Here is a 6,094-nt window from a genome sequence, read left to right on the forward strand (position 1 = left end):
CCAAGATCTGCTTCCCTTCTCCAACTCACAGAAAAGGGTGTTATCCCACAAGACTCCCCGGGAGACTGCTGTAGGCTTCTGCTGGTGGTCCCGTAACCCAGCAGAGTGCGAAAGGGATGCATGAAGGAATACATTCTAGCCTCAGAAACAAGGAAGGGAATAAAGAAATAAGGAGTTTAAGTGTCCTTTCAGCATCTGGGATGATAGGGAAATGGTGGTTACAAGGCATTTTTGCTCCTACTGGGAATGACAGCCTTTTCCTTAAAAAAAAAAAAAAACTGGCCCTGACCGGTTTGGCTCAGTAGATAGAGCATCGACCTGTGGACTGAGAGATCCTGGGTTCGGTTCCGGTCGGGGGCATGTGCCTTGGTTGCGGGCATATCCCCAGTGGGAGGTGTGCAGGAGGCAGCTGATCGATGTTTCTCTCTCATTGATGTTTCTAGCTCTCTATCCCTCTCCCTTCCTCTCTGTAAAAAATCAATAAAATATAGTTAAACAAAACAAAACTGATCTTTATTGCTTTTCCCAAGGGAAGTGGAATGTGGGGAGAACTTTGGCCTTGTGTCCTCACTCCATGACCCCAGGAAACAGATCTCTCCTAATATTTGGGGACGGTCATGGGCCTGGAAAGTCCATCTTTGGCTCTTTTTTTGTTGGCAAAAGCATTTGGTAGGGGGTGGCAGGGGAAGAAGTTCGGCACTGACTTCCCCCTTTGAAGAGGGTAATAACTAGAGAGGGGAGGGAGACCTGGAAGAGACTCAATTCTGTTTCTGCCAGGCCAGCCATGAAGAGAGGGCTATTGGGATGAGAAGGCTGCCCTTGATGGGGAGCTCTATAGGGGGTGGGTTTGCCTCTGTATCTCCTGTTTTGCCCCTAACTTACCTAAGAAGGATAGTGGGTGTTCACCAGTGTGGTTTTGCTTTTGTTCTTTTATTGGTTTCGTTAATTGACAACGAGGGAAGAGCTGACATTGTGTACAAGTGTATCCTCACAAAGGGAGGAAGAGCTAAAAGATTTTAAAGTGCCAGAGGGGCACAATTCCAGTTTGAGTTTGAGCTGCATGCAGTTTTGGCATAATGAGCACCACCCCTCAGCTATGAAAAAAGTTTCTGAAATGGGAAAGAGGAAAAGATAGCTAAGGTAGAAGACCATTGATCCTAAGACCGTATTCTTAGATTTTTTTTATCCAGAAGCTAATCTTAAGGATGTGTGTGTTTGCCTATTGCTCATTTTTGTAAGACCCATTAGAGAGAGAGAGAGAGAGAGAGAGAGAGAGAGAGAGAGCAGGAGCACGCGCAGGCGCGCGCACTTTATTACAGGAGTGATACTCTGTTGTAAAAAAAAAAAAAATGAGATAACTGTCCTCCTGCTTTCAAAAAGGAAGTGCCAGATATTGATGGGATCAGAGCACACTGGGAGGAAAGAGTTAAGAGATCTTTGAGAGCTTGTTTGGAGGTTCTAGCAGGGGAGCGCAGCTACTCCTATACCCTTGACGGAAAACCGGTCCTCTCCTCTGGGGGGAAGGTCGTCCTCTTCCACCGAGCGCGCAGCTTCGGGAGGGACGCACATGGATCAGTGAGGGAGGAGGGGGACACCCGCCTAGCCAGCCAGATCAGCCGAATCAACCCTGGCGATCAATGGGGTGACAGATGTCGCAGCCAGATCGCCCTCACATCCAAGTTAAGAGATCTTTGAAGACCAAGAGCTGAAACAGGTGAAAAATAATCCAGTTGATCACTGGCCACAAAGCAAGGCTGACCATTGACCAGAATGGGTGGTCAATAACATCAGAAATAACTGATCAGCAAGGGTGTTAATGGTGATACCCAGTGGCAAAAAGGGAATAAAAAAAAGCAAGTGAAAAAGGCAATCAGAATGGGGAGCTGAAGGAGCACGGAAAACCAAACCCAGCTTGGGTTAAGGTCATTTGTTGAGGGCAAATCAAAAGAGTTCTACTTTTGGCTAGCTGACAGAGTGAATCAGTACAGTATTGGCAAAAGTTGTATTCATCCATCATTCATTGCTTCACTAATTGAATCTGCCAGTGCTTCTTAAGCTTTTCTGAGAAAATTCCTCAGGTAGATTATGAAAACGTATGCTCAGAGGGTAGATGTGAGTATATAACTGTGATGGTCACTTCTTTCAGGTACTTGTCCATCTCACAATGATTACTCCTTCTCTGTCCCCCTTCCACAGGATCAAATGGGTGGCTTCCAGCAGCCAAGTTTATGCCACGTAAAACTAAATATATAATTCTAGATTGCTAGTTTTTTCTCATTTGAGTACTTTAAACTGACTTCTTGTCTATATAGTTTCTGGTGAGAAGTCCATGGTAATTCAAATCATTGTTCCTCTATATGTAATGTGTCTCTTTTTTTTCTGACTGTTTTTAAGATTGGTTCTAATTTTTGGTTTTCAACAGTTTGACTGTGATGTGCTTAAATGTGGTTTGCTGAACTTCTTTTATCTGAAAATTATGTCTTTCACCAAACATGGGAAGTTTTTTCAGTCATTATTTTTTCAATCTTTTCTGCCCCATTCTTTCTTTCCTCTCCTTCTGTGCCTCTAGTTACATATATGTATATTAGATTTCTGATATTGTCCTACAGTTTTCTGAAGTTCTGTTTATATTTTTCAATCTTTAAAGAATATATATGTTCTTGCTCTAGCCAGTTTGCTCAGTGGTTAGAGTGTTGGCTTGAGCTCAAAAGGTCAGAGTTTCGATCCCTGGCCCAGGTCAGAGCATGTGCAGGAGGCAACTAATCGATGTCTCTCTCTCATATCAATGTTTCTCTCTGTCTTTCCCTCTTTCTTCCACTCTCCCTAAAAATCAATGGAAAAATATCCTCCGGTGAGGATTAACAACAACAACAACAAAAAAAAGTGTTTGCTGAACTTAATAAAATTCCATGACTTGTTGCTTTCCCAAGAGATCCTTTAACATTTCCTCTCCTCCTCTCAGCCAATTACATTACCTGCACTCAGCCAATTACTCATTTTGGAGTATAACTTCCATCGCTTCTACTGTTTAACATCTTTGATCTCCCAGGGAGAACAAAATACATTCCTTATCTGTTTTGAGAGACAGCAATATTGACCAAAAATTGTACCCTCTGAATCCCAGATTCTCTAACTTCCTCAATTTGTAAGTCAGTGATGGCGAAACTATGACACGCGTGTCAGCACTGACACACGTAGCCATTTCTGATGACACGCGGCCACTAAGGCGGCCGCATGCCGAGGATGAAACATTTGCTGCTCCTGAGGATGAAACATTTGCGAAATAATGTTTTTTCCTCAAAGTGACACACTACCCGAGTTATGCTCAGTTTTTTGGCAAAGTTTGACACACCAAGCTCAAAAGGTTGCCCATCACTGGACTAGGTTATAGTTGCAGTGGGGAGGGAGATCTAGGTACCCTCTCCTGGGTTATCTCAAAACAAGTTGGAGTTGAGGGACAAGATCATTTGCAAATATTGGCCCCTTGTAGTACCACCTAGTGGACAGTAAGAAACTAACACATGGGCTCTGAGCCCATGAGGGTAAATGGCCAGTCCTAAAATAACTCACTTCTAGATCCCTAGAATCTTTGCTATTTATACATTAGAAGGGAATCATCTGCAACAAGGAAAGAAATTCCAAATAAATCGTAATATAGCTTCAGGAGTAAAAAGAAAGCCAGGGGCGAATTTACTTTACCATAGCAAATAAAGGTCTACTGGGGAAATAATTAAACTAATGTCCTTCCAGCCCACCCACCTCAAACACACAGACCAGAGGAGAGTGTGTGATGCTTCAGCCCCTCAGTATTGATGTTATTGGTGGCTTTCAAATTTATTTTCCTGCAAACCAAGGTAAGGAATATTTCTTCTGAAACAAAAGTATCATGAGACATATTTACCCTTATTAAGCATCAGTCTCTGCTATTTTCTATACTAGTCACAACTTTTCAAATTCACTTCATTACCCACATTTAGAAAAAAACAGCTTATGTGCAAATTTTCATCCTATATCAGGCGATTAACATTGATTTTTAAAATATATATTTAGCCCTAACGGGTTTGGCTCAGTGGATAGAGTGTTGGCCTGTGGACTGAAAGGTCCCAGGTTCGATTCTGGTCAAGGGCATGTACCTTGGTTGCAGGCACATCTCCAGTAGGAGGCGGCTGATTGATGCTTCTCTCTCATCGATGTTTCTAACTCTCTATCCCTCTCCTTTCCTCTCTGTAAGAAATCAATAAAATATATCTTAAAATATTTATTGATTTCAGAGAGGAAGGGAGAGATAGAAATATCAATGATGAGAGATAATTATTGATCACCTGCCTCCTATACACCCCCTACTGGGGATCAGGGCATGTGCCCTGACAGAGAATCAAACCGTGACCTTCTGGTTCATAGGTTGATGCTCAACCACTGAACCACACTGGCTGAGCAACATTGATTTTTAAAAAATATTTTATTGATTTTTTGCAGAGAGGAAGGGAGAGGGAGAGAGAGTTAGAAACATCGATGAGAGAGAAACATCAATCAGCTGCCTCCTGCACACCCCCTACTGGGGATGTACCCGAAACCAAAGTACATGCCCTTAACCGGAATCGAACCTGGGACCCTTGAGTCCCCAGGCTGACGCTCTATCCACTGAGCCAAACTGGTTAGGGCATGCAACATTGATTTTATGTAAGGAAACATGGTCCTGAAAAATGAAAGCAACCCTAGCCAGTTTGGCTCAGTGAATACAGCGTCAGCCTGTGGACTGAAGGGTCCCGGGTTTGATTCAGGTCAAGGGCACATGCCCAGGTTGTGGGCTTGATCCCCAGTAGGGGGCGTGCAGGAGGCAGCTAATCAATGATTCTCATCATTGATGTTTCTATTGCTCCCTCTCCCTTCTTCTCTGAAATCAATTTTTAAAAAAAGGAAAAGAAAAAAAAACAACTGAAAGCAAATTCATGCATGCCTTTCATGCTGCCATGACCTCCTGGTGCATAGGTCAATGCTCAACCACTGAGCCATGCCTGCGGGTTCCATTGTTTTTTACAGAGAATGGAAGGTAGGAAGGGCGGGAGGGAGAGGGAGAGAGAGAAAAACATCAATGATCATATGAGAGAGACATATCAATCGGTTGCTACCCGCAGAACTCCTGACTGGGGCTGGAACCTGCAACACAGGTACATGCCTTTGACGGGGAATTGAACCCCACAACTCTTTGGTGCACAGGCCGGCACTCTAACCACTGAGCTCACCGGCCAGAGCCTCCCTGCCTTTCTTTTTTAAAAAAATATATATTTTTATTGATTTCAGAGAGGAAGAGAGACATAGAAACATCAATGAGAGAGAATCATTGATCAGCTGCCTCCTGCACACGTCCCCTACTGGAGATCGAGCCCACAATCCGGGCATGTGCCCTTGAATGGAATCGAACCTGGGACCTTTCAGTCCGCAGGTCGACACTTTATGCACTGAGCCAAACCAGCTAGGGCATCCCTACCTTTCTTGAGATGCAAGTCAAGATCTTCTTCAAAATCCAACTCCACCATTAAGCCTCTCCATACCCTAAATCAAAATTGTTTCTTCTTAGCTCTCCCTCAATACATTGCTGATACCTCTACCATAGAACTTAATTAAATCTGTCAAGCACTTAATTTGTGACTTGCATGATCTAATAGCTTTTTTAAATGAAGGTTCTACAATGTATTCATAATTGCACCCCTCCCAACTAGCAAAATGACTGACAGAGCCCAACAAATAACAAAATAAACTTTAATCAAACCACGAAAGACCCAGGAAATTTAAAGGTTTACTGAAGTGAATCCTTTTGCAAAACAAATAATGGTTTTAAAAGAAAGTATAGATTCCTCAAAAACGTCTAAACTTACAAAGCATCAAACTCCTACGTATAAGCCAATTAAACCTTATTTATAAAATCCTTATAATTGTGTAGAGGTCTTACACCAGAGAGCTCAGGCTTTTGGTCTCACACGGAGGTGCCTAGTCAAGTCCTCATTTTTTTGGCAAGGCACAGATTAGCCCTCCTCTTCTGTTTCTCCATGTGGCTTGTAGCCTCATTCACTTAGTCAAATATTTGAGAATTTAC

Source organism: Cnephaeus nilssonii (genome assembly GCF_951640355.1).
Source record: "Cnephaeus nilssonii genome assembly, chromosome: 6".
Taxonomy (NCBI): Eukaryota; Metazoa; Chordata; class Mammalia; order Chiroptera; family Vespertilionidae; genus Cnephaeus; species Cnephaeus nilssonii.